General features: G+C 52.5%; 1 protein-coding gene across 1 annotated transcript in view; it reads left to right on the forward strand.

The window, feature by feature from the left end:
• Window positions 1-535: 535 nt before the first annotated feature.
• RhoGEF64C (Rho guanine nucleotide exchange factor at 64C) overlaps window positions 536-24567 on the forward strand; it is a 128527-nt gene continuing 104495 nt past the window's right edge. The window contains exon 1 of the mRNA XM_089544333.1: window positions 536-905. The gene's annotated coding sequence lies outside the window, so the exon portion shown is untranslated. The remainder of the gene's footprint in view (window positions 906-24567) is intronic.

Consider the following 24567-nt stretch of genomic DNA (forward strand, 5'->3'; position numbering starts at 1 on the left):
CGGAAAGTGAGGGAAAGAGAATGAAGCTTTCGGTCAGTCACAAGCATCTACCTACTCCATGGCATTCAATACCATTTCATCAAAGAGACTTAAGGGAATAGAAAGATGAGACGAGAGCGAAGCACTTGAAGTGACCTTACTTTTAAAGTAATGCTGTCTAAAAAAAGAAAAGAATTGGGTCCCGCTGCTTGCGATACCTCCAACGGTAGCTAACGAAAGCAACGACGAAAGCCAAGCCAGGAGTTCGATAAAGCCTTGTACTGGGATCTGCGCGCAGTAAAGTACTGCAAGGAACCAAACCGGCAGTGAAAAGCGCGTGTAAGTGCACTACACCGGGTAACCGCGACGCACCAGGGTAACCGGGGGCGGACGCTTCAGAGCTGCGGTGGGACACGGCGCATGCGCCCTGACGTAACGGCTGCGTGGAAAGGGTGTAGAGCGGTGCGCTGGAGGAGAGAACAGGGGGGAGAGGGAGAGAAGCGGCCGCAGCCTCTCGCCCCCGGCTGAACCGGATCGTGCGCGCGGCCGTGCCAGCCGGCCGGACTAGTCGAACTCTACCTGTCGTGCGGGCAACGTGGACGTGGGGCTGCCGGGGCCGTCGCCGATTTGGCGACTCCTTGCTCTGCTCTGACGGATACACACGGTGTGCGTGCTGGTGCTGTCGCCGCTCATCTCTGGCCACACTGTTCCTGTGAGCGTACGACGAAGGCCCGTGTGTGAACGAGGATCCAGGACCCCTCCTCTGTCCTGGACTGCCCCGGACATCGGGGCGAGAACTCCCGGACGATCTCACTCGCTTGTGCGGAGGAACTTCCGGAAGTGTTGTACTCCTCTCTCTGTGATTCCCACTACGAAGGATTCTAAAGGGCTTTTTTTCTTGGCCAAGAGTGCGTCGAAACTGTCAGGTAAGTCGCACAAAACGCACTCGTTTGTGGTTGTTTCTTCGTTTAGTGACCGGCGTACATCGTACGAGTTGGCGTAGCGCTCGTTCTGTGGGTGGAGGGGATGCGAGAACGCAGTTTAGGATATCAGATATGCGCAGGTCTGCGTCGTCGCTAAACATAGCATCATGGGGAGCGCTGCAGGAAAGCCGGCTAGAGAGCAATCCAGAGTTTCCACGGAGAACTTTACACTCATAGAACGGGTATTGTAATTTGCATAAAGCCAACGGGAAGCCCCGAGCATTAACGCGCGCTCTGATAGACGGCATAAAAATTTTCTCCAAGCCATTTGTAATTTTAGTTGTTGTTTTTTTTGTCTCGCTAACTCACACTGCCAAAGAAACAGAGAGAGATTTTCACGGGGAACCAAGCTGCACTTCATGCGCATTGGGAAACACGACAACTGTCCACCTGTCAGTCCACTAAAGCTGCGAGAGCAAGAACCGGAAGGTGGGTAGCCGGACAGGCTATGCAAGCGCCTACAAAGTATTAATGAAGGCTTGTCTCAGAATAATCCCCCCTGCTGTCGGCATTGCCGACATAGCTCTTTACCATGAAATTACAAGCAAGTCCAGAACTTGGCGCCTCGCCGCTGTTGTCAACATGTCTGTTCGTGTCGGTTCCCGTATCGGCATTTATGCTTTCACGGTTGCAACACATTGCCTAATATGAGAGCGACGCGTTGGTTCGCGAACAGCCAGAGTGAAAGAAACAAGTTTCACTGAGGATACGCTGTGTTGCATTTTACGAACTGTAAGTAATAATTAAAACGAGGTTCTTTGTAGTAAAATTAGGCGTCTACAAGACCTGCAGACATTCGAAAGAGACCTCGCTTGTTCATTATGTGGTCACAGGGGCAAGTACCACACTACCGAATTGCATCAGTCGCCGACAGTGGCGCTAAGGCCAAGTCCTCCGCAGCACTGCTTATCTCATTTCATCTCCTTCCACGGTTCTCTCGTATAAATAGAAACCTCGCGCCGATACCGCTCACCTCCTACGTAGTCGCAATAAATGAGCTGCACCTTTCTTTACTGCTGGCCAAGTAAGTTTTCGGCTTGTATGCGACGAGAGCATTGAATAATGTATACAGAGTCCGATTTCCCATAAATCTAATGGATGACACCAGGGTGCACCGGGCTCTTTTTCAAAACCGAAAAAAAGATAGTAAACAAAGGGGTGTATGTTGTTTTCTCGGAGTAGCCGTGTAGCACACGTGTGAGCACTGCGGCAGTGCCGATGGATCGTGACGTATGGATCGTGAAGAGTGCACCACGTATGGTTGTGTGTGCAGTACCCCCGCACGACGGATGGAGCAAGAGTGATGAGGCAAGTTAGTTCGCCACCTCCGATAGCGCACATATTGCGTACTGGTCAACAATATGAAAAAGTACATAAGAGAAAGAACCCACGCATGACAGCGTGCACATATGTGCAGTCGCAGTCCACCGATCTCTGCCCCCCCCCCCCCCTCCCCCCTTTGCTAGCGTCCATCTTGTGAGAAGGGGGCATAGTGAAGAGGTGACTCTCATTAAGATGTCCCCCGAACCGCAGGGAGTAAAACGGGTTTGAATAGAGTGCAGCGTGCGAAAAACAAGAGGGCAGCTACACTGATTTTTTTTTTTTAATTTCCTTTGGGTTGCGGGCACACACACAACCGAAACCAGCAGCGCCAGGGTGTGTGTGCAGGGGCGCTTATCTGCCGGGGAGCAACAGGTCTCCCCGCGAGGAGGAGGCTCGTTCCGCGAGAGCAGCTGTTACCTCGAGGTGAAGCCGAGCTTCCCGTGGGAAAAACAAAAGACAAGCAGCGGGGCCAGGCAGCCCCGTGTGGTCGCCGCCGTGGGGGCAGTGTGCGATCGCGTGGCGTGCGTGTCGGGGGACCGGAAGCGCCCCATCGGCGGCCGTGGGAAGAAGGCGAGGGGGTGACCGGGCACCGCTTCCGGCGACGACGCGCCCCGGCGCCGGGACACGCTTGGCCGGGTCGGCCGAGACAAAGGACACCGCGTGGCGTCGTCTTCGACTCGTGGGTGCGTTCACTGGGCCGCGGTGACGAGAACAACTCTGCACAAAGGGACGCCCGTGTCGCCACGCGATCGCTCCGCGGCGACCCGCGAGATTTCGAATTCACACCTTGGCTAAGTGAGTTCCTGCGCCAGTCCTCAATGCGCGTTCATAGAGTGAGTGTGTTGAACTGCCGCAGACGAATCTAGCCTTGCATAAAGTCGTCATTTTCATCCACTGAGTGTCTCCTCACGGCAATGAATAGCCACAGCAGTAATCCTTGCTTGCAGGTGCCATGCTGTGTCAAGTGGGATAAATGCAATGTGCGCGACTTGCACGGTTGTTTAGAGAAAGCGAGCTGGACACCAAGACAGGGTTTTGATCGGTGTTCTGTTCTTCATATTTCTTTTAAGTGGTCCTGTACACTGCAAGAGGGAAGGGGGGGGGGGGGGGAGCCACTTTCCAATGCGGAATCCTTAACGCGTCATGCGCAGAGCTGTAGAGAGTATAATATACCAACCATTTTGCCAACTGGGGCAACAGATCTCGCACTATCCGCCTTGCACTCCTGCTGAGGCGGCGTGTGAGCTGACGCATTGGCTGGTAATGGAAGTAAATGTTGATCTCGTTCGTACTTCGATATTCCGAGTATGACAGTTCGTGTAATGCGTCACACGTATGCCAGCGAAAGCGGTTAAGCGTGCGCAGGCTGACGTTTCTGAATGATTCGTACTATTGCGCGCAGACTTTCCAGCGTGTATGTGTACTGTCAGAAACAAATGAAACGAGAACAAGAAAACTGAAATGCCAACACAAAGACACCAACTTCTTAGCTCCTAGGGAGAAAATACAGAAGAGAAACTTCGCTCCTTCAACGTGGAGTTAACTCCCCCGGCTAAGATCTTTTCATTCTGCTCATGTTTCACTTGCTAGCGATAGTACGATGCATTAGAAAATTTTTAACATCATCCGTACTTCCAGCTAAGCCCACACAAATCACTCATTAATCTTATAAACTCACTACCGACTTTCACTATTCAATCAACTCAGTCTCGCTGTTCCTTCTACATGCATGCTTCCTTCCTATCACTTCTCTCTCTCTCAATCACTAGCGGGTGCAAGCGCCTCTTGTTCCATCTATCTTATGCGCAGCATCTATTCCTGTTTGTTTTCTTCTTTTTATTTGTACCAAAATAAATGTATGGCCTCAAACTCCAATGCGCGGCTTCCGTGACGCTCTAGTGGGCAGTAAGTGTGGCCTGGAGGAGCGATACAGGCCCGGTCAGCAACTCGCTGAGCGAAGCGGCCAACATCGAGACCGTGCTGTCCAAGGCGCGCACCTTGCAGAACTCGTTTCGCACTGCAGGCGTAATTGCTCACGTTGCCTGCGGCGACAACCTTCTCCCAGGTGCGGAGACATATATCGCTTTGATGCCGAATTATTTTCCCGCACTATCCTGGCGGTCGGTATAGGGACGACGAAAAGCGGATAACGGGAACCAAGAACGGAAAGCAAACAGTGCTTTTTATATACACTTTCGTACGAGACTCCAAGTTCGCGTCATTAGCTCCTTCTTGTTCCCAACCGGACAGAGTTCTTAATGAACCACCATCGCGTAAATATTAGAAAGACATATCCAACAATTCTGGACAAAACCATTTTCGAACCGGAAAATGGACGCAATTTTTTCATATATTGTAACATTTCACTATAACAATCAATATATCCTCAGATCTCCCGTCGACAAGCTGAATTTTTTTGCTCTTAACGTTTTTTCTATCGTCAAAAGCGTTCCCCATTGATTTTCTGTGGCAGCCTTACCTGCTCCATGCGAGCAGTGTTAAAGCTTTAAAAGAAAGATTTTTCTATACACCGGAATATTTCCATAACAGTACCTTACAATTCTCCAGTATTCACTTTTTTTTTTTTTTCAAAAACGTTGGACACGAATGTGCGATTAGTGTACGTTACTGTATTAATTGTTTTCGAAGCCCCGAGGATTAGGCACTTCAAAAAAAAGTTTAAAGATAGAGCGAGCACTATTACACTCCGTGCTGGGTAAGTGCCGTTTAGTCTAGAGGTATTGTCTAGCTCAAGTGTAAGTTGGTTATAGTGTATTTTTCGGATTATAGTCAACAAGCTGTTCTTGTTATGTGATGAAACTTCGAAAATGTTGCTTCATAGCTGAGAACTGCGGGATTTTATTCTATATTTCTCCGGGTACGGATTATTCACTGAGTGTGTTCTATTTCTAGAAGTACTTTGGTTAGGGCTAGTTGGTTCGTTGCCATGTTCGTATCCATGTAACGAAAAACTATAACGACATTAAACTACCCTCGAGAACATTGGCGTAATTTCTGTAGCCCATAGGAGGCAAACGTGGCAGGAAGCGTCGACAGCCAAGCAGGCATCAGATGATATCAAGCAGGAAGTTCGTGGAGATAACATGACCGCAGCAGTGCCGGAGGACGGGGTTAATTAGAGGTCACTGGGAGGAGCCTTCGTCCCGTAGTGGACGCAGTTGGGACAGTGATCACGATAATGATGATGACACAAAGAAGATACGGTACTTTCTTCTCCCGCGAAATAAATTAGAAAAACAAAAAGAGTGAAACGACCGTCGTATATGTGCGCGCGACAAATACAACAGGGAAAACCGCTCGAAGCTACCAGTGTGACGGCCTTTGCGCGGACGCGATATCGCCGCAGATGATCGTCAAGGGAGTCGTTGTCGGCAGCGTCTTCGAGAAACAAGCGACTCGCGCGCCATAAAGCTCTCTCCAAGGTGGCCGCGGCATTTTCAAGCCCGGCAGCGACTCAAGGGATTGGAATTCGATAAACGCGTCGTCGTCGTGATTGTCACGTGCGTCCGTATATATATGCCGTATATGTATGTATACATATACTGCTGCAACCGCGAACAACGCTCGTGTGTTGTGGGACCACGAAGTGATGAAGAAATCATTTGTGGGACAGTGGACGCATATACGCGACACCGGCGTCGAGCATGTCTCGATGCCCTCTCGCAATGCGGCCCGCTCGGCCGGTGTATATACGAACAGAGAAAAAGAAAAAGAACGAAGGAAGGGGGAAAGGAGGCGGCTTGATCATCGGCGGCGAGTTGATATCCTTGACTCGGAGCTTGTGTACAGAGCAAGGTAGCGATCTCGAAACGCAGCCGCTGCAGCGACGGCGGCATCGCAGCGCCGCGCTGCGCAGGTAGAATGGCTACAATGAAAGCGTTTCAAGGACGACAGCGCGCAGCCGTCCATACCTGATGGAGACCCGGATCGAGTCCTTCTTCTCCGCTGCAGAAACGTGGCATTAAGTGCGATGCGGGACGCTATACAGCTAGTGCAGCTCGACTAATCTTTTTCCTTTGTTGCTTTGAAGAAAGCGCCCATCGCTTTCTGCAGTTAGCGGTGGGGGTTCTCTCTCGACGAGGTCCGCGCACTTGACAGAAGTATGCGGACACAATTATGGCTTGCGCAAGTGCACTTAATTCAAAAAGCGAGGAAGCGAACGCGCGTCGTAACAGTTTTGCACGAACGAACGGCCGACGATTCGCCCTTGACGAGACTGTTGCGTTGAGGGCTTTCCTCTCTGCGTATAGCGATCATGAGGACGAAATATACGCAATGAAACGAGACATGACGTTGTCAGTTTCGCCTATTCGGCAAATCGTTGCAAGATGGACCCGATATTATTTTTATGGTTTATAGTTTTATGGGGTTTTAACGTCCCAAAGCGATCAGGCTATGAGAGACGCCGTAGTGAAGGGCTCCGGATAATTTCGACCCCCTGGGGTTCTTTAATGTGCACTGACATCGCACAGTACACTGGCCTCTAGGCCGATATCATTTTTGTGTTTTAGGAAAGTGCACAGGTCCTGGCGGCTGTTTAAAATGAAAAATGAGACATATGATTTCGATTTATGACTTAAGGCACAATATATTTAATGCGCATGAGACTTTGCGCGGCCAATCCCAAGTGATTGCTTTGTGGTACGCGTGGTATCAAAGGGAGAAAGCCTATTTCTCGTAATTACATTTTCTCTCCCTGTATATATTTCGCGTCAATAGATCGAGCAATGTTTTCACCATCCGATCTCCAAGAGCTTTTCCGCCTGACCGAGCTGCTTGCCCTCGATCTGTTGCGCATTTTTTTTTTTTTCTATCCGCGTTGTGCTTTCCATCGCTGAACTGCCAGAGAAGATAAGCAAAGAAAAGAAGACTGCATTGTAATTCAAATCGAATCGTTACATTGCATTGACCTAGTGCCCTTCAGTGCAGACGGCGCCGGGAAGACGGCGAAAGTTAATAAAGACGGCCAAGGAAAAAAAAAATCGACGTGCCCGCTTGCGGTTCCAGGCTTTCACGGCACGTCTATAAGCATGCATGTGTAATGCGTCATACGAATACGCTTATGCCGCGACTCTCCAGTAAGGGGCGGCTTAAGCTTTATAAGACAAAGCGGTACGCCACCCGCTTAACGCACGGACGAGCTCCGCAAGCGAACGAAATAAAAAAAAACAGACAATTAGGTTTCTGCACGAAGCGGATCATCGCGCGCGTGTTTGGTCCGATCTTCCTCCACGACCTGCGCCCGTGCTTCGTGGGCGAGCTGATCAGGCGAGCTTTCTTCGGTAGCGAAACCGGTAAGCTCACCAGGAAAGCGTCACCCCTTCCTTCGCCCTATACAGCCAGCCGTGGAGCTCCTTCGAGGAAGAAGAACACCTTTTTTGTTCTTGACCGTGGCGGGGCGCACCTTTAGGTTAAGAACCGCGGCAAAGGTGCTACTATACCAACGGGTGAGGGTATAGGCGCATCGCTTCAATTAATATAGGGGATGCAATTCTTGAGGAACCGATCTGCGCTCTCTGAGGAGGTTCACTTCGTTGACGCCCGCCGGGCGTGCGTGAGTGAGCCCCTGTGGATTCCTCACGCCGGGCTATATCAACGCGCGCGACGCAGCACGCGGTATTAACGTCGACGGCCACGGCTATATGTGTGTATAATGGCAGTTTCTGGCGCTCCCCGTATACCCGGGGAAGGAACATCGAGAGTTTCTTCCTTCAAGTTGCGCGCGCGTGTTCGCGAGCTGCTGTGTAGCTATGTGGTCGACCCATCACGTCAAGACTGGTCACGACGTTCACCCGCCGCCCTCCGCGTTTTGTTTGTGTTTTGTTTGTGTTTTTGTCGCGTAGGACACACGTCGCCGGCGTGCGCGCGCCTTCCTCGAGGAGCGCACGCACGACGACCCACCACGTGACCCATCTTTAACGGAGCGAGGATATGGTAATGCAGCAGCGCGAGGCGCTCTTCCCGTCTCCGGAGCTGCCCGTCTCGAGTGATATGCCGCAGCTCTCGCCTCAGGGGCGAACCCTGCAGATTGCTATTCCAGACGGAAAAGTGGGCGAACCGTTTTGGGTCGCGCGCGCCTGCACGCGTCCGCTGCAGCCGCGTATTAAGTGATTTTTGCTTTTTTCTTTCTTACTTCCATCGTTCGCTTTTGCATATGTTGCTGACGTCACCCGCTGAGCGATAGCAAGATACACTGACGCGCGTGCGTCCTTGTCGTAGGAAGTGTATACGGTTCTATACGATCGCGAAGCTTCGCAAAGCCGCAGCTCTAGTGTGACTACAACCGCTACGTATAGCATGATCACTGCAATTCGCGCGAGGAGCTTGACTGCGAGAGTTGCTGCTCCTGCATCACGCTCGATGTAGGAAGTGAGTGAGTCCGTACGCTGATATTCACGACTTCAGAAATGTTTTCGCGGTCGAGGTTTTTTGCTGTCGCCTGAAATTCGCAAGATTTGGATGAGGCAATCTTTATCAATACTGGATATGAAGAGTCTACATGCTGTGCTCAAGAACAAACAGGCTCGAGAACGAAGAACGAAGGGGCTTTCCCCGTCAAATGACCCGCTTCCAGCCAATGGCGTCTGGCGATTCTCATGAACCTGCTTGAGTAACAATGCAGGGAGAGAACTATCGCCGACCATGGAGGGAGGGGACTGCAGTATTCCTAATCATCTGCAACTCCCTCCCTGCATTCCAAGCTAGCAGGCTGAGGAGAATCGGCCGACGCCGTTGCCTGGAAGGAGGCCCTTTTACGGGGAAAAGCCGCTTAGTTATTGAGTTGTATCCACTTGCTAAACCTAAGAGTCGTTCGCGCAGTCAGGGGCTTCAAGTCGTTCCCAACCGGTGCTGCCTCTTCAATGTTCCTCTGTAGCCTCTAGAAGCATGATCACTGCATAAACTCTGAAAAAAAAAAAAAAAAAACTACGCGATTTTCTTCTTCTATGTGAGAGTTTAAAGGATCAAGAGACGTAAAATACACGGCATTTAGTGTCATGAACTCCAATGTAAGGCTCGAAACAGTGTCTAAATTGGTTTGAAACCATTCTCCTAAGCATGGGAGCAAAAAGCCTAGCACGGGGTGGCAGAAAGTTAGGTGGGCGGATGAGATTAAGAAATCTGCGGGAATACGGTGGTCTCAACTGGCGAAGGACATGGTTAATTGGAGAGATATGGGAGAGGCCTTTGCCCGGCAGTGGGCGTACTGAGGCTGATGATGATGATGATGACAATGAAAAGAGCACGCGATAAGCAGAGCCTCAACGTATTGAAGCAAATAGACTTCGGGTGCATGGGCAGCGCTTTACGGACTCGTGAACGACGCTGCCGCTCTCCAACTCTGACGTCATGGAAGGCGTCCAACTTTTCTCTCGTACATCACTGTCTACGAGACGGAAGGAAAGCATCGGGCCTTGGCGGAAATTAATACACGCGGAGAACGGAAAAGAAAAAACTCGAAAAATAAGCCGCACAAACTGGTTTGAAGCAAGGCAAGGAAAAGAGACCGCGAAAACACGGTGAGTTAGAAAAAGTGACAATCTACACTCTACACAGAAGGGACTTAAAAGGGAGTACGGTGTTAACCCTCTCCCTCACAGCGTGGTACGACCATACCCGTCTACTGTGAGTGAGACAACTACTGCGCCTTCTCTTCCCTCTTAACCTCCGAATCCCAATCAGTGAAGCACCGTCGACGAAACAGGCTTGCTGTCTTTCTCTTCCGGTCTACGCTTAGAGCTGCACATGTGGTAAGGGAATATATGCGCCTGCCTGCAGTTATGTCTCTCTTTCCACTTTTTTACCCACTCCATCATCCCTTCTCTCAAGGCGCCGTATAGGTGTCTTGTCAGAATGAGACACTTACCACGCCTCTACTCTCCTTCTTCATAACCTTCCCTCCTCCCCATTCCCAGCTTACTCAAGACCAATGTCTCAAGCAAATAGCACTTTTCCATCATTGTTTTCTTATTTTTGTCGCTAAACTGCTTCCGTTTGCGAACCCCCCCCCCCCCCCCCCCCCTTACTAACAATATCCCCCTTACTAAATATTATACAAGGCTGCTCGCTAAGCTACGCAATTAAGCCCGTTTCTGAGCATTAATTAACACCAGAACAAATTTGGCTCTTGTTTCCCCCCATTGCTTTTCGTTCGGTCTGCTTTAAGAGGGACAAAGAGATTGAGGGCGCTCCCTGAATTCCTTCGCGTTTGATGCAATGCTTCGTGCTCTTTACGTTGTATGTACAGGGAGAATAACTGCCATAGTATTTACCCAGGCTTTCGCTTGAACAGGCCACGCCTTCCGCCTAAGTATGCGATTTGCTTCGTGTACTTCTTGTTCTGTCAACAAGCGTGCGCATGTTCAGAGCACGGGCGTGGCTGCCGTAGCTCTCACGGTACGCAGGACTGCATTTCATGCATGAGCGCGCTATTAATGAAAACCATGAGCTGCATTTAGCAGCAATTCTTTTCCGTTTCTTTATTTAGCCTCCTTGTCACTGGTCGACCTCGCAATGGATAGCGGAGCCGGCGGCTGACATTGTTTGCCTGCCACTCGCGTGGTCACAATTCGCCGTTACCGATGATACAAGAACAAAAGTATGCCGCGCTTGCTGTTTCATAGCAACTGAATCTGCCCTGCTGCACAGTTTTAATATAAGCGTGCTGTGCAAATGCAATGCAGTGAACACTATGCTTTCGTGGTGAAGCTAAATGCTGAGCTTTTCAGCGCCACACTAGTGTGTTGTGTGGTACACTGAGCGCAACTGTACTTTGTAGGTACGTGGGCGCTTCGTTACCTATTTCATCTTCTTGTATTCTTATTTTACCTTACTCCATTTCCGTTTATTCTTTTCATTCTGTAAAGGTGGTTTATTAACTGCGGTAGCCATTGCACCAATTTCATGGTATTGAACAAAAACTAAATCATTATACAGTGCACAAACATTCTATAAACTGTCTGTCGAGTACATATGAAAACTTTATAAGGTATGTGCGCAATCCGGCGTCAAAACGCCTGCAGCGCCCTGTTGACCCGTGCGGCTGACAGCAATCAAGCCGTGCATCCACCACGTATACATTCTCAACTCTTCTGGACTTCACCGCGCAGAGTTATACATCTTCCCACTGGACAGGCAGCGCCGCGGCCGAGCACTGGTGTCAATACAAACCGGCGGAGGACCACGTAAACCGTAAACGGATTTGGGCGCCCCACTTGGCGTCAGCCCATGCCTGACGTGCGGCGCTGGGCGCCAGTGTAGCGCACGCGTCAAGCGCAGCGCACTCACGCTCCACCGGGCTTACGCTACCCGATAAAACGGCACGTCAGGGAGAAATACGAGTGCCGCTTCCGGGTTACCCGTTCCGAGCGGGCTTTATGCACTCGCCCCCGCGACCTACATCGGGCCATCAAGCACGGCAGCCGCGTATACATTTAGGCGCGAGACGGACTAATAGGGACACAGTCTCGCAAAGACACAAAAAAGCGAGCAGCAGCCCCCTGCCTGTCCGGGAACCGACTTGCGTACTACAGCTGCCCGGCTTTTTTTTTTTTTTGCCCCTCCCTCTCTCTCGCTCTCATTCACGAATCAAGGAATAAGCAGAAGTAAGCGCTAACAAGAAAAGACGGCCGCAGTCTCACTCGGATACTGGTATTTCAACTGTTTCCGTTCAGAACAGAACAGAACCGCAACGACTCGGAGTTGCTGCCGACTGATATATCTTTTTCTTTGATCCTTACCATCGATCTAGTTTGCCCAGAAGCGTTTCCATCGGCGGAAACGCGTAAAATTGCGTCCGGCCTGGATTCCGCTCGTTCGCAGGAAAAAAAAAAAAGGAAAAGCGCAGTGCACCTATACACGCGCAGGGACGGCTAACTTAGACGTCGTCGCCGCAGTTGAACAAGAGAAGAAGCCCGCTATACTTGTGCATCGCGGTGCGTGACTTCCTACTGGATTCGTGAGGTTATAGAAGCGGTATCCATTAGGAACAAACTAGTCAGACGTGGTTTGTGTGGTAGATAAAAAAGACAGCGGGCCGAGCGTATAAAGGCGGGGTTTTAAAAATACGCGCGAACGTTATCTTCATGGAAACGATTACGAGACACAGTGATGGCAAAGCTGGCTTAGGCCAGAAAGACAGTGAGAAAAAACGCGGTAAGGGGTTCATCAAAAGCTCGACCACCCCTACTTCGTGAGCGGAAATTCCATTACAAAAAAAAAAAACGAACTTCTCAATGCAGAAATGTATGCCGGCGAGCACATTGCTATATATCAAGCTGAAAAACGCACCTGCCCTGACGTACCGTCTTTATCAAAAGTAACCAGGCTGCATGGTTTGCTTCTAGCTTGTATAGTGGAGCCGTTGTGGCTCTCCGAAAGATCAAACGGTGTTGGAAGGTAAGAAGACCCCCAGTCATTGCCGCTAATGACCATTTCAGCTTCAGGGAAGCTGTAAGGGCTCCACTGTACGAGCCAGAAGCAAACCATGCAGCCTGGTTACTTTTGACAAAGGCTGTACCTTAGCGTGCAGTGTTTCTTCAAAATTTCTGAGGCCGCTTGACGCACGGCTGGAACAACTGTCGCGCCCTCTGGAGGACCCTTTTAGTGCTACTGGCTCTCCAGATGCGTGTGTTATGTGCTTGTCTGAATGAGATCGGCGTACATAATTGTAATTAATAATTCTTACTGCTATCATTTACTATCCAGTCGACCGCAGATATATCGAACCCGGATATTCAAATTGTTAGCTACGTCCAACTCAGATTATCCCCTTGAAAATTTTGCTTAAGCGTATAATGAATTCGCGTGGTGTACCGGACTCCAATTTCGCCGGTACTTCGAGATATCGAATGGCGTGCTTCTCCTAATGGCGGTTTCGATCACTTTTCGCGCGTATAGAGACGGATCGGCTGCACGGCCCTGGCCAGCTGCTGGGAGCGCATGCGCTATGAAACCGCGTTACGAGGTGGCCTGCGGTCTCTTGTATTCATTCCCCACGCTACATTACTGTCATGCGGTGAAGCCAACCTAACTAAGTCACAACTACGGCCTCGCTTGGCGTGCTTCGCTGCAGAATGCGTTGTGGAAACCAGCTGTGCCGTTTCTTTAATTGGAATATTCTATTTGTAGTGCACTGGTAACAGTATTAGACATCTTATGATAGGCAGTGGCTAGTTCCAAAGCACCGCCCTCTGAGGCCTCCATGCGAAGTAGGATAATAGGCGTAGCAACGCCTAGCGACCTGTGCGGCGAAGTGAGGTTCACAGGGATCGTTGGGCTATTTATACTGTATGGTGCCGGAGCTGTCGCAAGGCAAAGCTGAATAGGTGAGGTGTTTGCCGCGCACCCACGGCGGTGGCTGAGCGGGTTTGGTGTTCAGCTGCTGATCCCAAGGTCGTGGATTCGATACCGGCCGCGGCGGGGCGTATTTCAATAGAGGTGCAGTGCAAAGGACTCCCTCGTGTTGTTCTACGTCAGCTCAAGTTAAATAACTCTGGGTGTTCAAAATTAACCCGGAGACCTCTACTACGGCGTTCCTCGTAACCCATGCGTCACTTCGGGACATAATAACCCCTCAATTAACAATTGTTCGTTGTCCTACAGCGGATAACCCCACCCCCTTCGGACGCTCATGCTAGCACCTGTAACAAACGACCGTCTGCGACGGTTTTCTCCCCGGTTTTTCCTTCTCTCTCTCTCGTTCTCTCTCTCCCTACATGCAGAGAAACAAGTACGCCGGGCTCCAGCGCAGCGGTGACGGTTCGCGTGGTTAGCGCCGTCGGCACCGGGCGATGAAAGAGCGCAGCCGCGAGCCTCGCGCGCCGCCTTGCGTAACGCAATTGATTTGGCGCCAAACGTGGGGCGGGTCTGGACGGTATATAACGATTCCGCGGACCGGCGCGCCGATTGACAGGCTAGCGTGCAAGGCTTCACGTGTGACGCTGCCAGGGCCGCGCAATTGCAGGCTACGCGTGTATTTACGGCGCACTGGCGAGAGGCTTTTCTTACCTGGTTCAGGCTGTTTTTTATTTTTTATTTCCTCTCTCAGCAAGGGGCGCGATGTCGGTGGCTCGACTGCCGCGCGTTACTGACGCCGGAAACTGCTGAGGCGTTACGGCGTTCTCGGTGGAGCATTTTTGTTGTAGCGTAATTTCACGCACTCGCTTGTATCCCAGGTGGACATAGCTAGCAGCGGCTGCTTTCTTTAGGCGTGCCTGAGCGGGGAACGAAAGTATTCGGTCTGTGGAAGTAAATGAAAAGGAACGGTGTCGGTCCGTGCTACCATCCATGAAACAACTGCGCGATTTCATTAGTTGTGCGCGCGAGTCGTACCTCTTTTGAAAATCAAAATTTTAGAGAGCCGGGCGTCAGTGGCGCGTTGCCGCTAGTGCAGTGTGCCGCGCGCGCGATTAGTCTGAGACAGGACACTACGTGCGCGCGGCTATGTACATAGAGTTTACTTTTTTTGTAAGTGATTGTGCGCAGTGGCCGCTCGCGCGCACTTATTTTCGGACAATGCTTGGACATTGCGCGAGCGGCGCGAACTTGATCACTTTTGTATTTTGTAAATGGTGTACAAAGCTCTCCACTGTCCATTCTTGCTGTCGCTCCCCTCTATGCTTCTCCTCACTATCCTCTCCCTTTCCCTTAAATTTCCGCCGGCTGCAGCTCGGGTGCTTAAGATATTAGATAGCAATTGCCGCGGCCGGCAACACTCTTTTGCTTCACATTTTTATTTTTAAATAAACCACTACCACCACCACCTACCTTCGGACCTGCGTGCCCGATTCGAGCCATAAATTTTGTACGCCTACTAACTTTAGCCAAGCATATAAATTAAGCATCGCAGCTATACACAGAGATTAAAAACTCCCGTACAAGGAAACCTATGAGGAGTGTGTTTCGTAGCAGCTTTATCTTCTTATTATTCATGTTCTACTCCGTCTACTATCCCTACTTCTGTTTTTCACTTCTGAAAATGATCACCACAGGGCGCGAGATGCCACGAATTGTTTTTATCTGTTCCCAAAACACGTGTGCAAGTATCTGCAAGACCCCATTCTCCTATGGTCGCTACGTTCATGCAGGTCGTAAAAATTATGCGATGCAATGATAGCAACGACCGGATCGCACCTATCTGGCAGCGTTGTTGGTTCGGTACCTCGTAAGCCTTTAGGATTGGAATTTTGAAAGGTGCTTAAATGACTTCCTCCACATCTTTAAAAACGACGCGGTTCGCTCACGTCGTTATTTCTAAACTCGAATCATTCTGTGGCTTCACCGAAGGATCGGTGAGCGCCTGATATACACGGCCGAAGAAGATCGTGTTCGACTATGCGCGCTATCCTTTCCACTACGTGACCTGTAGAGAAACATTCAACCGTTCAGTTAACATTCAAATGCGGGCACAGAAGGCCAAGGTCCTCAAAGCCGCTCTCTTCATAGGAATCTCTGAGGAGGAATCTCCGCGTGTATACCCCAAGACAAGAGCCCTCAATGTGGGTGGCCCCCCCTCTGTCCCTTCTTATTCCAGCGCCCTCTAAACTCGGCCGTGTGCAAACACTTGTGGAAGGTGGTAGCGTCTCCAGCGCTTTCCTCTTCCTAAAACGTCTAGCCCTCGTTCTCCTGTCCCCTCTTCGTACAGCTGGTGAGGGCGGATGTGCAAGAGCTCTCCCCGTGTGCTCTCGCCAGTCCAGAAAGGGTCTTGAGTGCGGGCACATATATTCGGCACGGACCGCTCGCCGACCGTCTCTGTGCTCCGTCTCGCTAAATAAAACGGCGCAGCGTTAAGAAGGCTGTGAGGTGCGCGCTGAGTATATAGGTTTACTAGTGCACTGCAGCAACAGTGCCGTGTTTCAACAGTGCTACTCAGTGGACACATTACTTCCCAGTCCTCTAGAGGGCACTCTGTTCTTGCAGTGTGCCTCTACAGCAGCGTCGTCTGCTTCTCTCTCGCGGGGCAGACGATGCAGGTTCGCCTTCCACATACATGCGGCTGAAGTCGCTGACACCAGCTCAAGCTTCACCAGCACTGCGGGGGGACGACACGCGACCGCCGACCGGAGCAGACGTACGCTGAAAGGGCTCCCCGCCCGACTCCGACAAGCTGCGAGTTGCCTGCCCCGACGAAACCGGTCGCGCTCTCGGCCGCCGGTGACCTTTCATCCCTTCGCGGCCCACGCCACGTGGCTCCGCTCTGACGGAGCCACGCCGTACTCCCGCTATCCCTAACGCCAGGCAGCCCGTAATGGCGGGCCCGTCTACTGACCCATCGACTTCTACGGACCTGGGACCACCCCAGGATTTCAACATCGAGCGAGAATCCGATATGGAGTCGCAGGACGAGGATTTTTCGCAAGAGTCTACCCCCCTCACTTCAACGTCCGGCGCTGACGATCCCCCTCCCCTCCCCGGCAAAGGGCCAGGATGGGAGTTGTACGTTAAAAGAAGCCGGGCGAAGAAGCTCCGGAGGGAAGCTAGAATTTCGGCTGCAACCACCAGGAACACGGAATGGAACGTGAGTGCTCCTCAAGATACTCCCCACAACGATCAAAGGTGCCGCCCGGGTCCACGTCGACCTCGTCTGCCGCCTCTACCGAAAGATGACATCAAGATCGTGGTTCGCCCGACCGCAGGCCTCAACCTCCGCAAAATACCGACACCCGTACTCTCAGAAGCCGTGGTTCGCTCATGTCGACACCCACAACGGATCCAGGGAAGGTACATTGTTCGCCTTCACCCAGGCTCAAATATCATCGTCATCAGCACGCCGTGCGAAAACTCGGCGGCCGAGTTCAGCAACCTCGAAGGACTCAAGTTGGACGGCAAAGTCCACCCGGTACGGGCGTATACCCCGCTCCCCACAAGCACACTCAGAGGAGTCATCCACGGACTCCGGTCCACCGAAACCCAAGAAACACTCATGGCATCTCTGTGGGTGAGAGACACAAGGATCGAAATCCTACACGCGCGGATCCTCGGTTCCTCCACAACAGCTCTTCTCGCTTTCTCGGGACCATGTCTGCCTCGAACGGTCTACCAAGGAGGAGCGGAGTTTCTGTGCCATCCGTATCGACCGGCGCGGCAGTTCTGCTCGGCGTGTATGCAGCCGGGCCACCGACCCGACGTATGCCCCAACCCCACAACCAAGGTGTGTCGTCTCTGCGGAGCCAGCGACCCACCTGCGAGCCACAAATGCCAACCCAAATGCTGCCTCTGCGGGGACCAGCACGAAACCGGTGCGAGAGGATGCCCGCGACGCCTGAAAGCCGTGCGCCAACCTCCCGTCTCCTCCAAGACAGTCAACCCAGGCCAGGGCCGGAAGTCCCGCAAGGACGGGGTGCCGGGAATCCACAAAGGCCGCTGGTTCTCCTCAGACGACGAGAGCATGACCAGCCACGGCAGCAGGCAGGCGAGCCAGTCTGGGAGCCGTTCCCGATCAAAGACCCCGGTGCCGCCCCTGGCCCCACCGAAGCCGGCGCCGAGGAAAAACAAGCCGTCACCGCCGCCGACGACGAAACAGGTGAGCTGGGCAGAGAAGGTTACGGCCTCCCCTCCTCCCTCGTTTACTGACTCCCGAACTGCTAAACTACAGGCCCAAATCGCGACCCAGGAAACCCGCCTAGCAACACATGAAAAGCTTATAGTGGATATCAACGCGAAACTAGATCGCCTCCTCGCGCGAAAAGAATCCCCAGCCCCTAATCCGACGTACGTCACACAGGAGCAGCTCTCCCAATTTGCGGAGCGTCTTGACCAAACAATTCAAACCGAGGTAACCTCACAGCTCACGCACCTCCTTGAGACCAAAATCGAACCGCGCCTTGCTCGTATAGAAGCGCAGATTGAACACATTCTCAGGATACAAACGCAAAACGCGGCAGATATGCAGTCCCTCCGGTCTACGCAGCGAAAGCGTACCGCCTCGAGCGACTCGGGCCCCACCCGAAATCGGAGTCGTGCACAATCGACCAGCAGTGAGGCGGGCGTTTTCATTGCCCCGCAGGTCCACCAATATGGCCCCACACCCTAGACAGCCACCCACCGAACACGTCGAAATTTGGCAATGGAACTGCAGGGGGTTCCGACGAAAGTTAGGTCTCCTCAAGCAATTCATTGCTAAAGCTCCTATCAGACCCGATTTGATATGCCTGCAAGAGGTCAAGGCTGACAGAGCCCCCTCCGTGCCGGGATACTACACGGTCGTTCACCCCCTCATGCCGACGGTTGCAACGCTGGTTGCAAAGGATGTGACCGTTGTCGAACACACGTTATCTGTGCCGGATGTAGAGCACTTAGCGGTCGAAATAGTGCCAAATAAGCGTGGCCGAAAAAGCACATTCGTCGTAAATATGTACAAAGCACCGACCCCAGCGAGAGCTGACTTCACAGATTTCTTAACGGCGGCAGTGCAAAAGGCGCAAAACAACCAACTTGTCGTGGTCGGCGATTTTAACGCCCCGCACAGAGACTGGGGATACCGCATCAACTCGGCAAGAGGAGCCTCGGGAGCCTCGGACGCTTCCGCCACCGAGATAGTACAGCGTACGCCGGAATCGCCGGAAATCGATCGGCACCTGCTCAAGCTATGGCAGCAACGAACCAAACTAGTGCGACGGTGGAAGCGCCAACGCCTGAATCGTCCCCTAAAGAAACGCATCGCAACCCTCACGGAGGAGGCCCAAACGTATGCCCTACAGCTATCTCAAAGGAATTGGCAACAGTTCTGCGAGTCGCTGAGAGGCACGCTGGGAACGTCGCGTACTTGGACGATTTTGCGTAACCTAATCGATCCCACGAAGTCCAAGACTGAATCAACTCGCACGTTAAAGCGCATTGCTCATCTGTTTCCGGGAGACGATGCAGCGCTGCTCCGAGCCTTGGAAAACAGATACGTCGGCACAACGCCGACACCACCGAGCACGGTCGAGTACCGAGGAAATCCCAATTCGGCCCTAGACGCTCCCATCACAACGGCGGAAGTCTACGCTGCGGCCCGTTCGTGCATCCGGAATACAGCGGCGGGAGCGGACCGGATCAACAACGCAATGATCCGGAACCTCAGCAACGCTAGAATTGAAGACCTGACAAAATACATCAATGATTCGCTCTGGGAGAAGAACGTCATCCCGAATGAATGGAAACATGCGGAGGTGATCGTAATCCCCAAACCGGGGAAACAACCTACAATTGAAGCCCTCCGACCCATCTCGCTGACATCGTGCCTCGGCAAGCTGTACGAACGAGTTGTGCAAACAAGACTCCAAAACTACTTAGAAGAAAACAACCTTTTCCACCCATCGATGCTGGGATTCCGGGCGGGTCTCTCTACGCAAGACGCCTTCCTCCTTCTTCATAACGAGGTCCTTGTCGGCATCCCGAGAGAATCCGAACACGTCGTCATGGCTCTCGATCTCAAGGGAGCTTTCGACAACGTCTCGCATGACGCTATCCTGAACGAACTGAATAACCTCCACTGTGGTGAACGGGTATTCCAATACATCAAGAATTTCCTCTCGAACCGCACGGCCACCATTGGCATAGGCGAAACGCGCTCCGATATCAAGAGCATGCCCAACAAGGGCACGCCTCAGGGATCCATCATCTCCCCTCTCCTATTTAACGTCGCCATGATTGGAGTGGCAAAGGCCCTGCAAGAAGTTCCCGACATTGGATTCACTCTGTACGCGGACGATGTCACCATCTGGACCACCAAAGGCTCTTTGGCGGACAAGGAACAAGCGCTACAAGTGGCGGCGACATGCGTCGAAAGAGAAGCGATATGCCGCGGCCTGCGATGTGCCCCTGAAAAATCAGAAATAATCAGAGTCAAGGGGTTTGCGTACAAATCCCAAGACACCCCGATCAACGTCCTACTTCATGGTACCCAGGTTAAGGAAACTTCTCTAGTCCGCATACTCGGTCTCTGGATACAAAGCGACCGCAAAGCCACACACACCTTCAAGCTACTGTCCCACGCCACCCAGCAAATCGCCCGAATGATACGCCGGGTGGCCAGGAACAGAAAGGGCATGCGAGAAGAAGACACAATAAGACTGGTGCAGGCGCTTGTCCTCAGCCGCATCTCTTACGGTCTTCCGTATCACGCTCTTCTCAGACAAGACTTCAAGAAGGCGGACGCGCTGATCCGCACGGCATACAAACACGCCCTCGGACTACCCCCGTATACGACCAACACCAAACTCGAAGCACTGGGACTTCACAACACCTTCGACGAAATCAGAGACTCTCTCCTCCTCGCACAGCGAGAGCGACTCATTAGAATCGGCTTCCCGGCCGATCTCCAAGTCATCGAGTCGACGGAAAACCTTTCACCCAAGTACCGCAATAGAGTCCACGTCAATCCACTACCCAAGAACATGTCACGCTCGCACAACGAGGGCCGACGCAACGCTCGGATCGACTACTTAAAGCGCACAGTTGCCCGCAGCTTCAATACTCTATACGTAGATGCCGCCCTACACAGAGACGCCACGCGCGCCACGGCAGTAGTGGTGGACTCGACATTTCAGGAAGTGGCCAGCGTTTCCCTGAGGCACTGCACGGTCACCGAAGCTGAAACGGCCGCGATAGCGCTCGCCGTCCAATACGGAGATACGCACGGCAAAGAAGTGAAGATTGTGTCGGACTCCCAGGCGGCATGTCGACTTCTTCTCGCAGGAAGAATCCCCAAAAAGTTGTCCGTATTTGCAACGACTTCCCCTGTACACAATTCCGAACTCCGACACGAAATCACATGGGCTCCGGGGCACTCGGGGCTCGAGGGAAACGAGGCCGCGGACCTGTCAGCTCGAGGGCACACCAACCGAGCGACAGACACCCCCGACCAGGACACCACCACCCCCGAAATCCCCACTGCCTACAGTGCACGGCTCCAATACTTTAGAACGCTTCGCCAGCAATACCCCCCACCGCATAAAAGGCTAAATGCTCAGGAGGCGCGCGAATGGAGGCAACTCCAGACCGACACCTTTCCTAATCCATATAAGTACCACATTATTTTCCCGGGCCGTTACGAAGGCTCCTGCCCGTGGTGCGAAGAATATCCCACAACATACCACATTACAAGTGGGTGCGTTGGGCCAAAACCATTGGATCTAAAATTCCCTAGAACAATGGAGCAGTGGGAGGCCACTCTGCTCAGCTCGGACCTTGCCATTCAGCAACAGCTGATCAAACAAGCCCGGGCGGCAGCGATAGCCACTGGGGTCCTGAAATGAGGACACCACCCGTTCTGTAACCTTTCATTTTCTTACTTTCTTTTACTTTTCTCAATAAATGTTTTCAACAACAACAACCAGCACTGCGCGGTTTTACTGAGGCAGCGTACACGTACCTCCGGGGAAGAATGAAAGCAGAAAGAATAAATCAAACCATATAATCAGCGAAGACGGTAAGACGCTGAGCGCTCGAGGCTGCAGCTGTCACGCAGAGGAGGATTTGTGCGCATAACCTGCATGCCGTGCTCGGGAGAAAAGAGAAACGCGCGAGGGAGAGAGGGGGAGAAAAGGCCTAGTGTGGTGCGCGTCAATCACAAGTTATGCGGCACAGGCGGCGGCGCGCGCATTCCCTCGGCGCCCGAATGGAGGTCACACTCGAGAGACTCCTTCCTCCGCTATACAGCGCTGCAGCGCCGATCACTGTGCGTGCACTGCTCGGCGTAATCGGCGTTCTCGAGGGACGGCTTTCCTTGAGTAGCGGGCTTCATCGGCTATGCGCACCCAGCAGCCGCCGCGGCGGTTGTGGCCGTCGTCGATCGACCGGTGCGAGGAGACGTCAGCCATGCATACGCCGAACGCGATGGCTCTGACCGATGATGCGAAAAAGCGCGTCTCCGCTTTTGAACGTCTCCGCCGTCGCGGCGTGAATGATCGGGGGCTTACATATATAGTACGAGGAATAGTTACCTCTAGAGTAGCAAGGTCTACACGCATGGATCACTTCTCGCTAGCGCTGTTCCCTAAATTGGGAAAGCCGCAAGAGGGTCTCTTACACAGGGTAAATCTATTTTTGCTCGTGCTTCTCACATGAGGGTGCACCCTGGGTGGAAGATTCGCCCATGGAACCTGCAGCAAAACCGTGAAATAGAAATTATATTAGAAGGATGTAAGGGACGAGGCTTATACTCCGTCAGAATAATATTTTAACGGCGAGCATAGGCATTTCGAGCTCCTGAACAAACATCGCGGCCTCTGTTCCCTGTGCTGTCTGAGCAGGGCAGCTGGGTTGTTTTGCAACGCACCCCAAAGGCCACATCTCCCAATGTTCTGATCGCTGATCAATGCCGCAAACGTCGACCAGAACTTCAGGAGCAGGCCGTGTACAAGCCAAAATAATCGACAGCCTGCGCACGCACTGCTGGCTAGATGCATGCCGCTCGAACACAAGAAAATACAGCTGCAAGGACGAGCGGTGACGTCGCGTGCCTCAGCTATAGTCGACGCTGATACAGACCTCGGAAAAGCGCGCAAGTCGGAGACACGGAAAGACATGCGCACACAGTGCGCTCGTATCTTTGTGCGTTCCTATTTTTAAGAGGTCTCTTTGGTCCATATCAGGCGAAACCAACTAACCCTAACCCCACCGCTTCAGACAACGCTGGCCCACGACGAAACCGCACCGCTGTTGCCGCACTACACAGTGTATTCATGGCCACGGCGCGCTGCAGTCGGCGCTGCACTGTGTGGCCACCGTCGTTGTCGGCAAGAAAGCGCGGCTATCGGATATCCCGGTGCCGATCTAAATCCTTTCGTATCGAGAGCCACCGCAGAGCAGCGGGAGCCGGGCTTTTACGGCGCGAGCGTGCCGTACCGTGAGGAGGCGGCGCGATTACGCGACCGGCACCGAACGTGCGTGAGCTCCGCGGCGGAAAGGAAGCAGACGACGCTGTTGTCGGCGGCCGGTATCGTCCCCCGCTGCTGCGTATCACTGATGCCAACCTGTTTAGGTCTTGAACTGGCCCGGCCGGATCGAGCGGACTTTTCTTTTTCAACGCGGTGGCCTTGAAGACCAGCGCGGGCTCGATGGGGCGGCGCGTCGCCCTCCTCCCGCAGTGACGCCCGTCTCTTGTTCGCGATGTCGCGGGCCCGCTTCGACGCATCCGCTGCCGTTGGCCGCGCAGGGAAAGCTAGCGCTGCTCTCCGCGCCAACTTCCCAGGAAGGTTGGCGCGGGCGTAGATTTGTGCGTGTGTGTGTGTGTGCGTCTTCCGGACCTGTTCCCTTGGTCGATATCGGAGGTTTTCTTCAGCTATTTGAAAACAGAAGTGGTGGCACGAAGGCCGGAAATGCAATCCCTCGCTTACGATTGGCGCGAATAGAGAGAAGGAAACAGGTGGAAATTGTATAGACCTTTACAACAATGGTGCCCTGGGCGTCGTCATATTGCTCGTTGGAGCACCTGGCGCGGTGGCAGCGACGGCGGTAGCGGTTTACAACGATGCAGAAAAGAGGTGGTTCGACATTTCCCTGGCCCGATCGACAGGAGTGGGTTTGATACATTGTGTGGCGCTTGTATCCCTGATTTCCGCTATGACTTTTCAGGCGAAAAAAAAATGAAAATGAAGAAAAAGAACTAACAGGAGCTCGCAAGCCGATAGCAAAAGCACTAAAGACACCCTTCTATCATCTGCAAACCTTGTTTAATGGATTTTCTTTTTTTTTTCATTTCGCGCTTTTGCAATTGCTTCACCGCGACTCTTTCATAAAAGGAGATGCTTGCGTGTTCTATCATCTGAGTGACCATTTCATTAAAAAAAAACTTATATTAAGGACATTTTCGTGTTGATAATAGTCGTGGTAAAACTACTTCCAAAGTCATTCATCTACCCGTTCACCACCACGCGTGCAGATACATTCTGTTCCGCGAATAACTGACAACCGCATCCAATTTTGCTCAATGTGAACTACAGTGCGCAGAACTAGGGTAACTCTATCAGCCCCACTAGGCTTACGATTTTTGAGAAGTGGGCGCTCCAGCGGCTTTCGAGCATCCAGACTATATCCAGGGCATCGCGGGTGAACAACTTGCTATTCACGAGGCGCAAGGAATGCCAGTTGAGCGCGTCACTCTGACGCCCGGCCGCTCCAGCCTCAGCGCGCGAGAGAACCTGTCCCCGAATCCCCGAGAAGAAAGGGAGGAAAAAGAAAGAAAAGGAAACAAGACCGTCGGGCTTGCTCGCTACACTTCGCGTGTCTCGCGTCGCCACGCGTTTTCGCAGCCACCCGATCCGGAAGAAGGAGCCGT

The sequence above is a fragment of the Amblyomma mixtum genome, chromosome 5, assembly GCF_055824585.1.
Source record: "Amblyomma mixtum isolate Tamu chromosome 5, ASM5582458v1, whole genome shotgun sequence".
Taxonomy (NCBI): domain Eukaryota; kingdom Metazoa; phylum Arthropoda; class Arachnida; order Ixodida; family Ixodidae; genus Amblyomma; species Amblyomma mixtum.